We start from the raw sequence: 20,492 nt of genomic DNA, 5'->3' as shown, positions 1-20,492 counted from the left end.
TTAGAGTAAAAATAATGAGTTTAGTTGTAATGAGCCTATTATGTTTGTTTGTTTTTTGAATTTCGCGCAAAGCTACACTAGGGCTATCTGCGCTACCAGCCCTAATTTAGCAGTGTAAGACTAGAGGGAAGGCAACTAGTCATCACCACCCACTGCCAAATCCTGGGCTACTCTTTTACCAAAGAATAGTTGGATTGACCGTCACATTATAACGCCCCCACGGCCGAAAGAGCGAGCATGTTTGGTGCGACCGGGATTCGAGCCCGCGACCCTTTGATTACGAGTCGAACGCCTTAACACACTTGGCCATGCAGGGCCATGTATAAGGTTAAAAAACAAATATCAGAATTTGGCTTCTCCATGTGAACTGTTGGAAAGAATGAAAATAAAAGGATTAGAGAAGGATGTGGAATTTATGGGTGATTTATTGACAAACTATATGGATAGCATAATTTTTTTGGATAAATGAGGAAAAAATTAATTAGATTATGCTATTTGGGAGAACAGGTGGAGAATGTAACTGACAGTGACAAAAGAGGAGAAATGATAAAGGGGGCTCAAAGGTAGGTCAGAGGAGATAACAGATAAGTGTATTACATTATTAAAGGCATTTATGTTTAAGGAAAAAGATTATTTTTCGTTGTTAAGATATGACCAAGAATTAACTGTGTAAATGAAGTTATAAGTAGGTCACTAGGGTTAAGTGTTAGGCTTAGGTTTTAGTAAGTAAACTGTAAGGATGAGGAGACTGACTGGACTTGTATCGACCAGTTCAGAGGAGGGAGGATGCTTTTTGGAATGGGTGGTTTACTTTTAAATACTGTAACAGCTGGCTTGTTTTCTAAGACTATTAACTCAGCTATAAGGGAGGTTTTAAACTAAAACTAACCAGTGGTGAGGGCCAGAAAAACTAAACAAAAAGAATAAGAGGAAATGAAAAATTTAGCATGGTTAGTTAGTACAGAAGTAGTAGAAAAGGATAGACTTGATAGTTACTGTTGTAATGCTAGGAGTATAAGAGAAAAATATATATGGTATTGGAAATTAATTCGTAAAAATTAGTTTTTCAAAGGAGATGTTTCTAAATGTTGTCCATAAATTTACAGAAAAAATTCTTTAGGAATTTAAAGTAATTTTTCCAAATTTTAAGTTGAAAATTGTAGACACTTTCAAAAGTTAGAGTTTACTATTGATTGATTAGACATAACTGTTCTCGCTGTTGTTCACAACTAATTGTATAGTGGATATCTTTTCACTTTTATTAAACTTTTTTGTTACTGTGTTGTCTTAATGGATTACACCAACTTTGTAACAACGAGTTTTAATTCATCATGGTTTTCCTTTGTCTTTAAAGAAACAATGTGTGGATGATGCTTACACTGAAGCTGCATTTTTCCAGAATCTAAAGAGAGAAACATCTTTTTCTTTTACAGAGCCTGGTGACCAGAGTCAGTTAAACTCACATCCATGATTTCCTGCAAAAGTGATGTAGTTATTTTAGAAATGGCCCTGTCTAAAATGAGGTTCTATATGTAAGCATATCCAAACCTTTTTAACTACTTCAAAAGAATATAGATACTGTATGTCTGTTTACTGTTCCATTGTATACAATGTCACATGCTATTGGTTCATTTTGAATGCCTCTTAAAGTAAATTTTGCTTTTTTGATCCCTTCACTGTTTCAGTGCTGGATTATAGTTGTATGCAAATAGAATTTAACATTCAACATTTTTATGGACTGAAATGTATTTCTAATAGATACATCCTTTCACACTTCTTACCCTTCCTTTAGTGCATCATTTTTTGCTCTCCCAATGATGGTTGAATACAGAGGGAGTGAGCTGTGCTATTAATGAGTCACACTTCATATTGTGGAGGATTTTCATGTACTTATTAGTATGCAGCAATGCTATGTTTAAACATGAGCTTAGATGAAAGCCTTGAATATAGTGGGAAGTGAAAACATTTGTACAAAGAGGGCAGCACTGAATAAGAAAATTGTGTGAATAGTCATTTATCACCAATACAATTTCAGTGTATTTAAGCAAATTGGAAAATGCTTAGGTTAAAATGAAATTCCTGTACCTCAAATTTGAAGGCACTTAATGCTCTTTAATTTAGTACTGTCGAAATATTTTGGGTTTTCTGGCAGTGTAGAAAACGGTTGAGTAAGCCTTCACAAAAATAAAAATTTGTGTAAGCTGATTAAAAAATATGTCAGTAATGTAGGAGTGGGGTGGAATGAACATGGCTTTGTACATATGCTGACATTATGAGGAGGTCAACTTGCAGAAAGTGTAGAGAAAACCTGTGAATGAATTGTTGGTTTCATCTTTAGTGTTGTAAATTTAACATTTTAAATGTTTTTGTGTTTTTGGATGGAATGGTTATTATTTATTACAAATGTGCTTTTGTTAAAATGGTTGTCTATGTTGTTTGAAAGATATTTCTTTTACATCATTTAATTAGAGATGTAGTACAGATTTTTGTGTTGCAGTGTATTTGTCTTACTGTGGCTTATGTATCATGATATGATAAATATAAAACTGTAATAGATCTACCATCCAACATTAAATTCAAGTTTATAGTAGTCTTTTGTCAAAATATCAGAGATTGCCTGTTGTTACTCAAAAAATCTGATGATCATTGATGCAAATGGCCCCCAAATAAAACATATTTAACTAAAATTACTACAAATTTAAGTATGCAAAATGATATATACAGTTATGCTTATGATAGTTATGTAATTATGATGTTGCATTAATTTTGTTCTTGAAAGTCAAAAGGTCTCATTTACTTAATCTGATTTTAATACATTATACTTGTCTATAACATAGTTCAAATCAGTTTATTTATAATACACAAAGGTTTATATATAAAAAGCTTACACTTGTAATGTTAGTTGTAAAAACTATTCTGCAGTATTTGTTGTGCTTATTTCTGTAGCTTAATATATAGAAACAACAACATTTAAGCAAATATTAAACATTTTCATAACTACTTGTTTTTGCATTGAAATTATTCCAGTTACATTTATTTTAGTATAAAATACAAAATGTTTGATATTCAAAAGAACCTTGTTCTCCACTGTAATATAGAGTGCACTAGCCTTGGTTTTATTAGCACTGACAACTGTGTTTTAATGCTAAAATACCAATATTGTTTTGCAAACATGGATCTTATAATTAAATATAAACCATAAGGTAAATTTTAAAATCAAATCTAATCATTCTGATAAAACTTATCTTAAATTTTATACAAATACATGTTTGCTATGGTTAAATAAGAGACAAGTAAAAATTCCATATGTATGATTATAGTTAAGGTTTAAAAGTTTAGCTTTGTTTCTTTAGTATTTGTCCTTGTCCAGCATTAGAAGTGAAAGGCAGAATTCCATGAACTGTTATAATTTAATGACAAGTAGTAAATTGAATGACACCTTGGTTCATATTTATTTTAAGACTTAGAAGTTTGTTATTTATGAAGGTTAAGTTTCTTTTCTTTTGTTATATGTATATGTATGGTTGTTATGAAATAAATTATGTTATATTAACTACTATTACAGTAGTTTTAATAGTTGTTGATGTTTTGAATCGGATATTAGTATTTCAAAATTATTATGAAAGTAGTTCATTAAAATATCTAACATCTACTCATAACCCCATAAAATTAATAAATTTGAGTGCTAGAACTAGTGTAAAGTCTCTCTTAAGATCTCTTTCACAGTTAAAACAAGAAAAATATATGTGTGTGCATATAAATAAAATCTAGGCTAAATATTTTCACAAAATATTTTTATAATGTGAAATTATTTTTGAAATTTTGTTTTAATTTGACTGTTTCCTGATCATAGCTGTCAGTTGATCTTATACTGGTGTTGCAAATCAAATCAATACTAGAAGATTAGTTTCTTTTTTTGTGTTAGGATGTGCCTTAATATTTCATGTTAAATCTTAAAGAAAGTATAAACTTTGTCTTTACTGAAGTATCTTTAACATTTTTAATGTTTGTTTGTAGAAGGGTAGGGAGTAAATGAAGTTAATGTATCAATCTGGTATTGGGCTTGTAAATAATATAATGCAAAATTAGTTTCCTGATTGTGTCATTTTATTATATGCAGTGTTACTGTTATTGTGCATAACATGGTTGGCTCTGTTCTACATTTTCTACCTTAGAGCCAGGACTTTTGGTCTGTTGCTTTTGTAACTTATTTTCTCAACTTGTTGTGTCTTTGGATGATTTTGTTCAGCATTTGCAACAGTTTGCTTTTTTTATTATTATTCAGATGACTGTATCTTCAGACTTCACCACCTTTAATTAATTACATTTGTCTCAAACATCCTGACATTTTTCTGTTTCCACACATCATATCCAGATTTATGTAGCTTTTTTTCTGTGGTATCTTCATGTTGAATCTTGTTCTTCTCAACAAGCTCTGTCAGTAAAACCACACTTACATGAACTATGACAAAACTTGTATTGACTAGATAAGATTTTTGAGGATTATATCTGTACTGTATTGTTATGTCAAACCACAGTATTATATTACAGGATTATATCTGTACTGTATTGTTATGTCAAACCACTGTATTACATTACAGGATTATATCTGTACTGTATTGTTATGTCAAACCACAGTATTATATTACAGGATTATATCTGTACTGTATTGTTATGTCAAACCACAGTATTACATTACAGGATTATATCTGTACTGTATTGTTATGTCAAACCACAGTATTATATTACAGGATTATATCTGTACTGTATTGTTATGTCAAACCACAGTATTACATTACAGGATTATATCTGTACTGTATTGTTATGTCAAACCACAGTATTACATTACAGGATTATATCTGTACTGTATTGTTATGTCAAACCACAGTATTACATTATAGGATTATATCTGTACGGTATTGTTATGTCAAACCACAGTATTACATTACAGGATTATATCTGTACTGTATTGTTATGTCAAACTACAGTATTACATTACAGGATTATATCTGTACTGTATTGTTATGTCAAACCACAGTTTTACATTACAGGATTATATCTGTACTGTATTGTTATGTCAAACCACAGTATTACATTACAGGATTATATCTGTACTGTATTGTTATGTCAAACTACAGTATTACATGACAGGATTATATCTGTACTGTATTGTTATGTCAAACCACAGTATTATATTACAGGATTATATCTGTACGGTATTGTTATGTCAAACCACAGTATTACATTACAGGATTATATCTGTACTGTATTGTTATGTCAAACCACAGTATTACATTACAGGATTATATCTGTACTGTATTGTTATGTCAAACCACAGTATTACATGACAGGATTATATCTGTACTGTATTGTTATGTCAAACCACAGTATTACATTACAGGATTATATCTGTACTGTATTGTTATGTCAAACTTATTACATGACAGGATTATATCTGTACTGTATTGTTATGTCAAACCACAGTATTATATTACAGGATTATATCTGTACTGTATTGTTATGTCAAACCACAGTATTACATTACAGGATTATATCTGTACTGTATTGTTATGTCAAACCACAGTATTACATTACAGGATTATATCTGTACTGTATTGTTATGTCAAACCACAGTATTACATTACAGGATTATATCTGTACTGTATTGTTATGTCAAACCACAGTATTACATTACAGGATTATATCTGTACTGTATTGTTATGTCAAACCACAGTATTACATTACAGGATTATATCTGTACTGTATTGTTATGTCAAACCACAGTATTACATTACAGGATTATATCTGTACTGTATTGTTATGTCAAACCACAGTATTACATTACAGGATTATATCTGTACTGTATTGTTATGTCAAACCACAGTATTACATTACAGGATTATATCTGTACTGTATTGTTATGTCAAACCACAGTATTACATTACAGGATTATATCTGTACTGTATTGTTATGTCAAACCACAGTATTACATTACAGGATTATATCTGTACTGTATTGTTATGTCAAACCACAGTATTACATTACAGGATTATATCTGTACTGTATTGTTATGTCAAACCACAGTATTACATTACAGGATTATATCTGTACTGTATTGTTATGTCAAACCATTATATTACATTACAGGATTATATCTGTACTGTATTGTTATGTCAAACCACAGTATTACATTACAGGATTATATCTGTACTGTATTGTTATGTCAAACCACAGTATTACATTACAGGATTATATCTGTACTGTATTGTTATGTCAAACCACAGTATTACATTACAGGATTATATCTGTACTGTATTGTTATGTCAAACCACAGTATTACATTACAGGATTATATCTGTACTTATTGTTATGTCAAACACAGTATTACATTACAGGATTATCTGTACTGTATTGTTATGTCAAACCACAGTATTACATTACAGGATTATATCTGTACGGTATTGTTATGTCAAACCACAGTATTACATTACAGGATTATATCTGTACTGTATTGTTATGTCAAACCACAGTATTACATTACAGGATTATATCTGTACTGTATTGTTATGTCAAACCACAGTATTACATTACAGGATTATATCTGTACTGTATTGTTATGTCAAACCACAGTATTACATTACAGGATTATATCTGTACTGTATTGTTATGTCAAACCACAGTATTACATTACAGGATTATATCTGTACTGTATTGTTATGTCAAACCACAGTATTACATTACAGGATTATATCTGTACTGTATTGTTATGTCAAACCACAGTATTACATTACAGGATTATATCTGTACTGTATTATGTCAAACTACAGTATTACATTACAGGATTATATCTGTACTGTATTGTTATGTCAAACCACAGTATTACATTACAGGATTATATCTGTACTGTATTGTTATGTCAAACCACAGTATTACATTACAGGATTATATCTGTACTGTATTGTTATGTCAAACCACAGTATTACATTACAGGATTATATCTGTACTGTATTGTTATGTCAAACCACAGTATTACATTACAGGATTATATCTGTACTGTATTATGTCAAACCACAGTATTACATTACAGGATTATATCTGTACTGTATTGTTATGTCAAACCACAGTATTACATTACAGGATTATATCTGTACTGTATTGTTATGTCAAACCACAGTATTACATTACAGGATTATATCTGTACTGTATTGTTATGTCAAACCACAGTATTACATTACAGGATTATATCTGTACTGTATTGTTATGTCAAACCACAGTATTACATTACAGGATTATATCTGTACTGTATTGTTATGTCAAACCACAGTATTACATTACAGGATTATATCTGTACTGTATTGTTATGTCAAACCACAGTATTACATTACAGGATTACATCTGTACTGTATTGTTATGTCAAACCACAGTATTACATTACAGGATTATATCTGTACTGTATTGTTATGTCAAACCACAGTATTACATTACAGGATTATATCTGTACTGTATTGTTATGTCAAACCACAGTATTACATTACAGGATTATATCTGTACTGTATTGTTATGTCAAACCACAGTATTACATTACAGGATTACATCTGTACTGTATTGTTATGTCAAACCACAGTATTACATTACAGGATTACATCTGTACTGTATTGTTATGTCAAACCACAGTATTACATTACAGGATTACATCTGTACTGTATTGTTATGTCAAACCACAGTATTACATTACAGGATTATATCTGTACTGTATTGTTATGTCAAACCACAGTATTACATTACAGGATTATATCTGTACTGTATTGTTATGTCAAACCACAGTATTACATTACAGGATTATATCTGTACTGTATTGTTATGTCAAACCACAGTATTACATTACAGGATTATATCTGTACTGTATTGTTATGTCAAACCACAGTATTACATTACAGGATTATATCTGTACTGTATTGTTATGTCAAACCACAGTATTACATTACAGGATTATATCTGTACTGTATTGTTATGTCAAACCACAGTATTACATTACAGGATTATATCTGTACTGTATTGTTATGTCAAACCACAGTATTACATTACAGGATTATATCTGTACTGTATTGTTATGTCAAACCACAGTATTACATTACAGGATTATATCTGTACTGTATTGTTATGTCAAACTACAGTATTACATTACAGGATTATATCTGTACTGTATTGTTATGTCAAACTACAGTATTACATTACAGGATTATATCTGTACTGTATTGTTATGTCAAACTACAGTATTACATTACAGGATTATATCTGTACGGTATTGTTATGTCAAACCACAGTATTACATTACAGGATTATATCTGTACGGTATTGTTATGTCAAACCACAGTATTACATTACAGGATTATATCTGTACTGTATTGTTATGTCAAACCACAGTATTACATTACAGGATTACATCTGTACTGTATTGTTATGTCAAACCGCAGTATTACATTACAGGATTACATCTGTACTGTATTGTTATGTCAAACCACAGTATTACATTACAGGATTATATCTGTACTGTATTGTTATGTCAAACCACAGTATTACATTACAGGATTATATCTGTACTGTATTGTTATGTCAAACCACAGTATTACATTACAGGATTATATCTCTACTGTATTGTTATGTCAAACCACAGTATTATATTACAGGATTATATCTGTACTGTATTGTTATGTCAAACCACAGTATTACATTACAGGATTATATCTGTACTGTATTGTTATGTCAAACCACAGTATTACATTACAGGATTATATCTGTACTGTATTGTTATGTCAAACCACAGTATTACATTGCTGTCACAATTTTGAATAGTGAGTAATTTTACTGAAGATTTCCATTTCATGTACTTCTAATTTGTTATACCTTGTTAAAACATTTCTATCATGACTGGACTGTGACTCGTATTCTGTAAGAAAACCTTCTGAAGTATAAATAAGCAAGGTGGTCTTGTGTTGAGTGAGCAATGAACTTCTTTTATCACCTTTACTTCAAAGCACTTGCTGTGGTGACCCAAAAATTGGTGGATAAAATACACACTTAATGTGTTTTACATAGTAACTTCCTGTTATTTTTTCACTGTAAATAATTTTTTATGAATCTTCACTTTTGATATATGTAATTAGAATATATTAAACAGTCAAAATTTGTAATTCTGTTTATTTTTCTGTACTGGTGTCACAGTGTTAAGTTGTATATTCTTCAATGAGTAGATATGTGGGGAGTATAATAGCTCCACAGAATAAAGCACCTTTATCAATAACATTCCACACTGATCAATATGTCAGGAATTTTTTACTCATCTCAAAGTATAGGTTCTTATTTGTTAAGAAATTGTCATCCATTAAAAATACAATTAACCAACTCTTGTTTCTTTTATGGTTTGTTTTTGTATTTCAAGACTCATTATTACGCATTTAAAGTTTCATCATGTGGTGCAAGACCATAAAAGGGTAAGAGCTATTAATAGAGAACAGCTTTGGAAATGAATAAGAGCAAAGTTTAGTTATCACTGGATAAAGATTATCAACTAGTTACATGAGGAATAATTTATGCTTCCGTGATAATGTGATTTAAATGTAACTCCTGTACTGATGAACAACATAATTTAGTGGAAAGTTTAAAAGACATTGACATAAATCAGTCTTGGAAGTTTATTATAGTATTTTTAGATATTGTCTCTCATTCCTGTAAATATTTTCACATTAGGCCTATATGTATCTGTAGATGTCAAAGCTCATGTTTTTTGACATTTTAGAGAGTACCATTCAATATAGTATAGTGTATTTGATGTCAGTTATTAAATATGTGTTTATTTTATACTTTATTACTGATTTAGAAACATTTTGTGGTAGGTGAAAGTAAGTAACAGATGCAATATAAATGATAGTATTTACAAAAACTTTAGGTATGCATTTCAAAGGCTGTTCAAATACAATATGGAGATTATAGAATGACAAAAAAGAAACCTTATTTTTCACATGTGCTTTGATATGTTAATCTAAGTCAAACAGATATCATCAATTTGCAGACATATCTTTGTAACTCATCTAGTTTTTGTGCATAACAGACTTTTCACATGTTCTGCTGACAGCTTGCTATGTTTCTTGTATGTACATATAGATTTTGAATTTTATTAAGTATTCCTTTTTCATTATTGGGTCAATCAATTGTATCAGTTCCATGCATGCTGGATTCAGTTGTATTTGGTCACAAATTATGACAATTTTTCAGTGTATGAGAAGACATTATACAAGACTTTATATGTTTTAAAAGTGTACAGTAGTAATAGTAAAATATCAAATTGGTTCAAATGTAACTCAAATCTGTAAGTATTGAACATTATTGTTAAATGTATCATGTTCAAGTAACACAAATAAATAAAAGAAGTTTTAATTTATGTAGAGACAAAAAATACATAAATTAATTATAACCAAGAATATTGTTAACAAAAATATTGTTAAGCAAATTGGTGTTCTTTTTTACATACAAGTCACTTTTTTTTATATATTTTGGAATGAAAACAACAGGTATCCTGTATTCATATTTATGATTGGCCTTCCTGCTACATTGTTTATTTTAACTTGTAGTCAAGGTTTTATTCTCCTCAGTGTGGATTCTTGTACTTGGTAAGGGGACCTCCAAGGGAAGGTTCTGTTCTTTCAGTTTACCTTCTCTGAGATCTAAACATCTACTCACATGTTTGCCGTGCATGGCAACTCGTGAAGGGGAGAAGAGAATTCTGGTGGTTGAGGAGTACAACCCTAACACACTACTTTAGACTTGAATTCCTGTAGACAGGTGGCCTTGAGGTGCCCCCCCCTTGGGTCAGTTGGCTGGCCCATGAAGAAATATTGTCAGTACATACCCCACATTTTGCACCTTTAACTTGTGAAAGTCATATAAATCAATGAGGGAACTTGGAACACAAAATCCAATGCCAGATTTAGGGTAAAGATCCCTAAAACACCTGCTCTGAGACCACTATTTCACCTGATTTAACACTGTGGTGCATTTTACCTCCTCTTAGTGATGGGGATGGGGGGGGGTGGCTATACTATATAAATAATGACCCTACTTGAGTTAACCAGAATCTCACTTAAAACATTTTGTTTTGCCATGTTCAAAATTGTAGGAAAGTTATGTGGACAAGTGAACAAATTCACAAACACGTCTCCCAATGGAACGGCAGTATGTTTGCAGAATAACACTGCCAAATACCAGGTTTCAATACCCATGGTGGGCAGAGCACAGATAGTCTATTGTGTAGCTTTGCGCATAATTCTAAACAATTGCATATTATAAATTAATAAAGGTACAATTCTCCATTTAATATTCCTAAGACATCCTTATATTTTTCTGAAGATTTTTTTTTCACAGCTTTAGAATGACCTTGAAGTTGTATACTAATTCTGTAGTTGAGAGACAATTTGGGCACCTACAGTTTCTTTTCCTTTGGCATTTTATATTTTGCAAATGCTGTCATTTTTGCATTTGTATGAGCTTTGAAGAGAAAGAAGTATTTTGTTTTAGATTATCAAAGATTTTTCAAGACAAACCTCAACGTCAAGTACAATTCCTCATATTTCAGAGCTAGATATAAAAGTAGTCAGTTACAGAGAAATATATTTTAAACACAGCATAAGATGTATTACTGTAATTGTATGTCTATTAAGTAATCATTTTCTTTCTCTGTAATTTTCATCACTTGAGATCTCCGTTTCAAGATGTTAAGTGTGTGTGGCTATCAGGAGTGTTTATTGAATAGTCAGATCCAAAGTCAGATATCAGGACTTGCTTGTATTATAATTTATTATTAAGTTCCTGACTAATGACTAGGAAAGAGACCTTTAACTTTTCTGTTCTGTATATTTCCACCCTTGTTTAATTTTTCTCTGTGAATGCCATGGTGTTTTAGTGAATTACATTTTAAATTTAATTGAACTACTTTCTCATCGTGGTATATGAATAAGTTTGTCATAGAAACATAGTTAATAATCCAAATTTTAGTAACACATCAGGTTTCAGTCCTTAATTTTACAAGGCAACAGTATAAGAATTGTGACTTTTCTTCTTGACATCCCTCTTCTCTAATGGATTTACAATCCCTCCAAGAAATATTAAATTTGAAATAAATTGCTTATGATATTAACAGTATTCAGGCAAAGAATAATTTTTATAGCTTTCAATTTTATTTAGTTACAGTGCTACAAAATAGGAAATCATACCCCACATTCACGCTGACACATCAAATCCTGTTTTTCAAAATTACGGTTAATTTTCTCTGTGTTTAATACTATATTTTTATATTTGATAGGAAGCGAAGGTTTTAATCTATCAAATGAGATAAATTGTTATCTGTATTGAGAATTGTCTATTTTCACTTGCAGTTCAAACTTTATTCCCATGCAAACACATCAATGAGCTTAGCTGATTATAACCTTTTTAGGTTAGATTACATAAAATAAGAAATAATAAGTTTTTATGAGGTATGCTTGCAAGCAACTCATAAGCAGTCTTATGTGATTCAGTAGGGTAATGTGAGAATATCAGTTAAATATGATTCAAAAGGACAATAAAACTAAGTATAAACAGATATATACTGCTGTACATTTCAAGATATTTAGAATAAAAAAATGTTTCATGTTACAATCTGAAGTTATTGTAGAAAGAAAAACGTAATTTAAGTACATATTGATTTTTTTATTTGGTGGTCACAAGGTCAGTCAAATGGGACAACCTCATATAAAGTTACAGTAGAGAAAATGACAGATAAAATATAATGTTTCACTGATACAAACATTTAAAATTTTGTTAGGAGATTTTAAGAGGTTATGGAAATGAAATTTCAGATTTTTCAGATAAGTGGAAGTACTTTTCAATTTTAACATAAAATTTGTTTTGCACTCCGAGCAGCCAACAGTTTGACTCCATATGTTCATGGAGAAATACTTATTGAAAATACTTGATTGAAAATTCTGTATTTTTCTCAAAAATTTTTCCTGATGACTACTGAAAGTTTTTGATATTTAGTGGAGATGGGGCCATGAATATAGTTAACACTCCTACGAAAAGACGTTTCTAGTCCTGATTTCTCCAAGCCCATTCCCCTGGCTGTGGTTTCGCTAGATAGTAGATAGGGACAGTGGGAATCACGTTAATCCATTCATTAATGGATTTAAATGGCAATTTCATTTAAATACAAAATTATTAGCCTAATATTAATAACCTTTCAAGTTGCTCTGGGGCCTATTAGGCACTTTTCGTAGGAATGTTAACCCTTTCACTGCTTGGCTTGGTATAACATACACAAGTTCATCTACACTTTTCCACACATTAAATGTTTGTGCTATAACCTTTGATATAGCATATGTATTTTTACAAAATTTGGTATACTTTTAGTAAAGATTACAGATTGTTTAATGAAATATTTTTACTAGAAATGTGTTTGCGAAAATAGTGTCTGATTTGTTACTAGCCTAAATGTAAAGGGATTTCATGTTAATTTTTATGCTGATTATCGTGGTCAATATGTTGAAGTAAAAATGCTATCCAGATTCAGATCCCACAGACATTATAATGGTATATTTATTCATGAATTTATTGTGAAACATTTTAATGTATTGCATTCTTAATCATTGATTCTTTGTCGGTTTGTTTCAATTTTCGTGCAAAGTTACATGAAAACTATCTGCATTAACCGTCCCTAAGTTAGCAGTGTGAGACTAGAGGGAAGAAACCAAGTCATCACCACCTACCATCAACTCTTGGGCTACTCACTTATCACTGAAATGTGGGATTACCATCACTTGTAATGCCCCCACAGTTGAAACAACGAACATGTTTAGTGCGACGGGGATTCAAACCCATGACCTTAAGATTATAAGTCAAGAGCCTTAACCACCTGGTCATGCCTGGCAATTGTTTGTTAAACATTCGTCTTAACAGTAACAGTGTTAAAAAAAATACTGACATTTGATACTGCTTACTTATTTTCAAGCAACAAGTATTAATCCAGTGGTTAAGACTAGTAGGAGTAAAGTGTTCACAGTTTGTTAGATGTAACAAGTGCAATGTGTGGTCGATTTTATTTAGCAATGTGAGTCGCCCCTATACTCTTAAGGAAGCTAGTAATAAAGACATGCAATTTTTATATAAAGTATGTAAGATGGAGGAGAAATTAAAGTCTATCCTAATAAAGTAGAGGTAATAGATAAAGAGAAGAACACACTGTGGGAAATAGAATCGCAATTTCAGAAGGAACTTACGCATTTACATTCAAGGGATACATCAGCTGACAATAACTTTCAAAAAAGCAGAAAGAGTACTATTAGAGTGAAAAGTAATAAAATTATTTATAATAAGCCTATTCTGTTAAATAATAAATTTCAGCATTTGGTTTATGCAGATGAGGAAATGTTGGATGCAAGGAAAACCAAAGGGTCAGAGAAAGATGTGGAAGATAAGTAGACTATAAGCTATAGGTGATTATTACAAAGAGAGGGACAATAACCAATGTTGTGAATAGGGAGGAAAAAGATTATATTACCTAAGGGTACAGATGGAGGATGTAACTGACAAAGCAGAACATTTAATATAGAGAATTATCAGAAGTGTCGTGAGTTCATAAAATAATTTAAAGAAAAAGTGACATGAAGTAATTTTGTCAGGGATACTCTGCAAAACTAACTGTGAGATGAAATTATAAATAAGTCACGAGGGCTAAGTGCTAGGCTGAAATCTGTATGTAAGGATGAACATATTACCCAGATGATTACATTTCAATAGGATAGGAGCTGACTAAGTGTACTTACTCGGCTTTAACACATTATTAAAAAATGAACTAGACAGAAATGAGGACAAGGAGAAATTAGATTGAAAGAAAATAAAAGGGAGACACATGTTTATTATAGGAAATAGGAATTATAATTACTAATAAGCTTAATTGTTATTATTATAATGCTCAAAATATAAAACTTAAAATAGATGACTTTATGCCACTGGTAGGAATAGAGAATTTTTTTTAAATACAGAGTTTCTGTCTATTTAAAGTGAATGGAATATTAAAGAGAGAAGAGAAGAATGGGTTTATATGTAAAGTATGGATTACACTCTGGTCACATTAAGGATATTAGTTTGGAGATAAAATCTATTTGGGTCGTCATTAGTGGACATAAAAGGAAAGGCCTTTTAGTGGGAATTTCTTAAAAACCACAATAGTACTGATGAAATTAGTGAGAATCTTTACAATCAGATTAAGATTTCAGCTCTTAATGAAATCATGATGGAACAATTAGTCAATTAATCTATTAAAACAATGCTATGTTATATTTGTTCTTAATTTCAAATACAGAAATGATTATGGAAATTGTGGAACATCTGGATGGATATGACAAGTGCTCTATTAGATACAATGTTTTGTTGCAAATAGAGATAAAAATTGAAAGGATGCAACAAGAATAATCTGTTCTGATTGGTCAAATGAGTTATTTAGCGACATTGATCAGATGTATAAACTTTTTAAAGGTAAATTATTCAATATTCAAGGTAAACATATTCCTTATAGAATGAAGGGTAGCTGTAAGGAAACAATAAACAGGTTGACTCGCACAGTTTAAGAGATAAGATTTACAAAAATCGTCATAAATTTTAAGAAATTTGAATTGGCTGGTATGATACCAGATTCATAAGATCAAAAAGTTGGTGAAACAATGAATGAAAATATCAAAAAGGATATATGAGAAAAGATGTTCTGTAGATTTAAAAAGTACATAAAAAAAAGAAAATGTTGTTTTGTTATACGTGGAGATGATGAAATTTATCAAACTGTTTTCTCTACATGAAACAAGAGTTGTATTGGTCTGATGAAACTGTTTGAGCTTGAAAGTAGAGTTGTTATTGTGCTGATGCATGATCGTTTTTTTAATATTTTCCAATGAAAATAGTAGAACTAGGGGACACAGGTATAATGTATGGAAGGCTAGGAGTCATTTTTAGCTGAAACAGTTTCAATTATTTAAGAGGTTGGTTGGCCTTTGGGATGGTTTATCTTCAGACGTTGTAGAAGAAGTAAATGAGAGTTCAGACAAAACCTTTGATAAATAAGTATATGAATGATAACAACTGGTTGTAATTTTTTTAAATTATTATAATTTAGTTGAGACGATGGCACAACCGAGATTGACTAATACTTTCCGAAAATGTTATGTTACAAAACGTGTCATTGTGTGCATGTCATATTGAAAACTCTATGTTGTTAGAAAATTAATAAATTATTAAAAAAAATATGTCCTGATTATATCATTGTAATCATGTTACCAAAAATCATTATTGAGTTAATTTAATATCTAAGAGTTCCTTTTAATTATTCAACAGTATCATCCTTTTCTATAATGGTTTAATTGAATGGTAAGGAAAGTTAATTAACTGATAAATTACTAATTTAAGCATACTGTATTAATTATATTCATGTTGATCAGATATGTACTGGCCCAACTTTGTGGAACTATAACGTTTTGTCACCAGTCATAGCAGTCTGTCTCTAACCGTTTTTACATATATAAAGATAGTTAAATTTTGTAATCAGTCAGGGCTGAAAAACTGTTATATTCAGTGAAGTTTCCTCATAAATTATATCTCTTTCAGGATTCATTCCTCTGCAGCAAGTCTGTCTTGAATTCTGTTGGTTTTATTTCATCTTTTTACTAATAAATCCAATACAAAATTTTTTGTAATACATTTAATACAATAAGGAATAGAATTTAAACATTTGTTACTTTACAATACCAAACACGAAACGTAAGATGTAAAAGTACACAGATAATTACTATTTACAATGAAAATGCCATTTGAAGTGCTTTTGCATAAATTCAGTTGTCATTCCGATCCGAAATACACAGGGTTGTTAAGCATATATTCTTCATTTTTATAATTCTGTTGCTGATTTCTGTGGTGTTTTCCATGCTCACATTGGCGCTACTTAATTCTATAATTACATCACCAGGATCAAGTATCCCAGTGAGCGAAATCAGTGTTTCATAATCTCTCATTAGGGTCACGAACACTCCTGAAACTATTAAAACAATATATGTACAATATACACTTTGTAGTGATTCCTAAATGTTAGTGCATCTGTCACTAAATTAAAATTCATCTATGAATAGCTAATTTGCTTTGTTCAACGATGTTAGTGAGGTTAGACACGAATACAAAATATCTTTAAAAAATATTGACCATATAAGGAAACAAAATGCTTGAAGATTTAGATTGCATTAACCAATTGAAATCCTTCTTCCATTAAATTATCTTCTTCTCATTGATGATGCGACAGTTGCGGATAGTGGAACTGCTTTTTTCTTATTACTATTTATCATTTTAGGGCTATTTTGCTGCAGCAGGACCCGGACAGCTCACAAAAACATAATTCACCATGAATTCTACTGTGTATCAGAGGGTGCTTGAGGATCATGTGAGACCATCTGTAAGAAAATTAAAGATGAAGCAGAATTGGACCCTGCAACATGACAATAACCCAAATATACCAGTAAATATACTAAGGACTGGCTGAAAACTAAGAAATGGAGAGTCCTGGAATGGCCGAGTCAAAGCCCAGATCTTAATCCCATTGAGATTCTGTGGGGTGACTTGAAACGGACTGTACATGCAAGAAACCCCTCAAACATCTCACAGCTGACAGAATTCTGCATTGAGGAGTGGGGCAAACTTTCTTCAGACTGATGTCAGAGACTGGTAGATGGCTACAAGAAGCATCTTACTGCAGTTATTTCAGCCAAAGAGGGGTAACACTAGTTATTAGGGGGTAGGGTGTCCTAACTTTTTCCTCGGTTCGAATATGCACTTTTGAAGCATGACATTGACAAAAGATCTTGAAAAGTCTTTTCCTCAGTTTTAATTGTTTAGTTGTATTCCTATAATCTTTCAGTATTGTTAAAATTGAGATTAAATATCGATATATCAAAAAATGTTACAAATATATACAGGCTTTGTGTCCTAACTTTTTCACATGACTATATATTCAGTTGTGTTTTCGATCTGAAATACACATGGTTGTCAAACATATATTCTTAGTTTTTATTATTTTGTTACTGATCTCCGTGGTGTTTTCCACGCTGACACTGGCGCCACTTAATTCTATGATTACGTCACCCGGATCAAGAATCGAGGAGAGCAAAATCAATGTTTCATGATCTTTCTTCAGGGTCACGAACACTCCTGGAACTATTAAAACAATATATATACAATATACACTTTGTAATAATTCCTACATGTTAGTACGTCTGTCACTAAACAAACATTCATCTATGAATAGCTAATTTGCTTTGCTCAGTTATGTTAGTGAGGTTAGACACGAATACAAAATATCTTGAAAAAAATATTGTCCGTATAAGGAAACAAAATGCTTGAAGATTTAGATCGCGTTAACCAATTGAAATCCTTCTTCCATTAAATTATCTTCTTCTCGTTGGTGATCCGACAGTTGTGGATGGTGAAACTGATTTTTTCTTATTACTATTTATCATTTTCTATAGGTAAGTATTTCCCAAACTGGCAGTTCAGTGTTTCTAACAAATTAATTATAACAGTTATATTGAATATTGTTTAACTATTTTTGGCACAAAAAATAACAATGCATTGCGATTTGTTTTTTCTTCTCTTTTCACAACATAAACAATCCTTAAAGTAACAAGAAATCAATGAAAGACACGCGGAACAGCGACTTACAACTATGAAGGCATGATTACGCAATTTTTTAGGCTTTGTTATGTAACTGTTGGTGTTACAACGTACCCTGAGCAATGGGTCCTTATTGACTGTGCTCAATTCGCATATTTATTACCTGACTTATCCCTCAAATTATAAATTTGGCTGTTAACTACAGGTGGGGAGACAACATATTAGGTCATATTGAATAATTTTTATGCTTTTCCTTATTGAAACTGTTAAGTGGGTAGGGTGTGGGACTGTAGCAGGCTGAAAAGGATAATGGTCTTCAGTAATTAACTTCTGTCTTGTTCATCAGTTTAAAACCTAGAACTGCTATGCGCAGTTATTCCATGGGTGACTATGAGTGAAGAATCTGTGTGTGTGCACATTTAATCTTATCAAAGGTCTATCTGCACTATGCTCACCCTAACTATTTTATAAACTTTATTTTTCAAACCTTTTTCAGCGCAAAGTGTAAAACTAATAAAGTTTGTTTGTTTTTGAAATTCGCACAAAGCTACTCGAGGGCTATCAGCGCTAGCCATCCCTAATTTAGCAGTGTAAGACTAGAAGGAAGGCTGCTAGTCATCATCAATTGAGCAGTTGCGGGTATTGCGAACAGAGGAAAATTACAACAAGATATTTGATGAAGCTAAGAAAAAAGGTAACTTCCCTAGATCTGGTGCCTATTGAACTACCACGCATTCACAGACCCCTCAGAAGGATCACGGGTGATGGTTCAGCACATCATTCTGCAACAGCTAGAGATTTTTGGATTTTTGGACACAGTTATAGAACATCTGATCACTAGATTCAATGCAAACAACAATGACCTGAGGCAATATCTGGCACTTGAGAGCATGATCATATCTGGCAAGATTGACAACTCGGTTATAAACTTCTCTCCAGAAATCTCTGCACAACTGCTCGAGTTTCAGTTGCCCATGTTCAAAAGAACAACAAAAGCACTATCTCTGAAAGGTGCGAAGGATGCTTAGTGTAAAATGCATGAAACAAGCCAGCAGATGTTTAGTGAAGTGTTTCTTCTCATGAAAATTTTGCTTGTATGTCCAATATTCAGCTGCAAATGTGAACGCAGCTTTTCTGCATTAAGACGGTTAAAGACGTGGTTAAGGTCAAATATGTCTCAGTGCCACCTTAACCATGTGGCAGTTTGTCACACTCACAAAGATGAGGTCGACAAAATAGATATAGAAGAGCTTGTGAAAGAATTCATAAACAGATCATCACAAAGGAGGTCTACGTTTGGGAAAGTGTAGACTAGAGGACTAAATGATTCTTACTTCAATGAAAATTATGAATAATTATGTGCTACATTGTATTGATATGTAGTTTTCAAGAGTTCGCAAAGACATTTTAATTATTTTTATCAAACAACATGAACAGTTTTTCAGTAGATATAAACTTATCTAGGGTAATTACTAATTTTATTAATATTTGAAAACGTAATTCATGCAATGAAAGGTATTAGTAACCTTGTCAAGTATAATGGCCATCTTTTATGTTGTGCAGTGTCCAGGAATAAATTCATGTGACAGTTAATTTGTGACACATTTGTCTTTATTCTTTTAACATTTTGAAAACTGTTTACAGCACCTCACTTATACAAACCTACATGGAAACCTTGAAATATCGTGGCAACAAGATTACTCTGTGACTGCATGTTTACAGCTTTCAGGTTCACGTAATCAGAGATTACCAATTTGCAA

General features: G+C 31.5%; 1 long non-coding RNA gene across 1 annotated transcript; it reads left to right on the top strand.

Annotated features, from left to right (window-relative positions):
- Positions 1 to 202: 202 nt before the first annotated feature.
- LOC143228968 (uncharacterized) lies at positions 203 to 18,287 on the top strand. Its single transcript, XR_013015582.1, has 3 exons — positions 203 to 563; positions 1,434 to 1,532; positions 17,417 to 18,287. It is a non-coding gene; the product is annotated as an uncharacterized LOC143228968 (long non-coding RNA).
- The last annotated feature ends 2,205 nt before the right edge of the window (positions 18,288 to 20,492 follow it).

This window comes from Tachypleus tridentatus, chromosome 10 (genome assembly GCF_004210375.1).
Source record: "Tachypleus tridentatus isolate NWPU-2018 chromosome 10, ASM421037v1, whole genome shotgun sequence".
Lineage (NCBI taxonomy): Eukaryota > Metazoa > Arthropoda > Merostomata > Xiphosura > Limulidae > Tachypleus > Tachypleus tridentatus.
The sequence above is the reverse complement of the archived record's forward strand: the minus strand, read 5'-3'. Positions and strand labels throughout refer to the sequence as shown.